This window comes from Aplysia californica, unplaced genomic scaffold (assembly GCF_000002075.1).
Source record: "Aplysia californica isolate F4 #8 unplaced genomic scaffold, AplCal3.0 scaffold00071, whole genome shotgun sequence".
Classification (NCBI taxonomy): Eukaryota; Metazoa; Mollusca; class Gastropoda; order Aplysiida; family Aplysiidae; genus Aplysia; species Aplysia californica.
The window spans coordinates 1,225,704-1,227,036 of record NW_004797341.1 but is presented as its reverse complement, the minus strand read 5'-3'; positions in this window follow the sequence as shown (position 1 = coordinate 1,227,036).

Here is a 1,333-nt window from a genome sequence, read left to right as displayed (position 1 = left end):
GGGGAGGGGGGGTGGGAGGGGGGGTAGAGAAGACATTTTTAGACAAATAAACAGACAGACAAACAGGTTCAGACAACTGGGAGGACAACGTTCCAAATATCCCTCTGATGACGTAGATAAGGTACCCACCGGTAAAGGGAAATAACCAAGATAATTCGTTTTTAAGCAGAAAATTTGCAAGACTTTTGACTTTTCCTTTAAAGTTTTCACTTAAAGGAAAGGTCTGAAGTCTTAGATACTATCTCTCCAAAACCTAATTAATTCGGTTATCTACCTTGGCCGGTCTACTCATCTACGTCACTGGAGGGACATTCAGCACTTTGTCTACTTGAATATGTGAATACGTTTTTGTATCTTTCTCAATCTCTCTCTCTCCATCTCTCTTATTTCTCTCTCTATCTGTCCCGAAGTGATTCTTTATTTCTATTTCTTTTCTTTTTTTCTTCTTTTTCAACAACGGTAAGATCGGTTTCAATACGTTGTTTTTTATGTGTATATATTATCTTTTTTATATATATATATATTTTATATATTATCTTTTAACGACATGACATACACGTGGAGTCGGTGGCCTAGTGGTTAGGCTACCGGACTCGTAATCGTGAGGTTGTGGGTTTGGGGGTTCAAGTCTCAGCTCGGTCCGACATTGTATCCTTCGAAAAAAAACACGTTACACAATAAACAAATTTCCAATTTGGCCCGGAGATGGACATTAAACACAGTGGTGAAAGAGGCGTTAAAACTATTCCATTTCACCATTTTTATTTTCACACGGCTTGAAGACTCACATTCTGTCTGTGAATAGCGTCCATTCTCCACATGGATTTTTTTTTTCATCAAGGGACGTAACCCTACAATATACTCCAACACAAATGTTTTTAGAGTTCTTTCCCTTGGACCAGTTTGGGAATGCTTGGCAGCCGTCCGTGTGAAATGTTTCGTTTTCAACCTGAACGCAGTATTCATCTCGTTGTAGTTGTGTGTCTTGCTATTGGTGGGTAGTTGATGTGTGCTCTGGGGTAGTTTGCTTCTTCTTTCCTATCTGGTCTATCAAGCATCCATCGTTCTTATCTCTACTCATTCTTTTGGGTGTAGGCCCATGTTCCTCTTTCGGAACGCCGTTACTCTCAGTCATCACTTATGTCTTCTTCTCCCTCAGGTGTCAGGTCTGGAGCAGACGTTGACGATCATGGTAATTGTAACCATGGTAACCCATTCCTTTCTCTTGTCAGTCCTTCTTGTCAGCTCAGTCGTTGTTTTTTTCTGACTGTGAGAGACCTTGTTTTATAATTTTAATAAAACGCTTGCCACAATACATACATTATATATATAT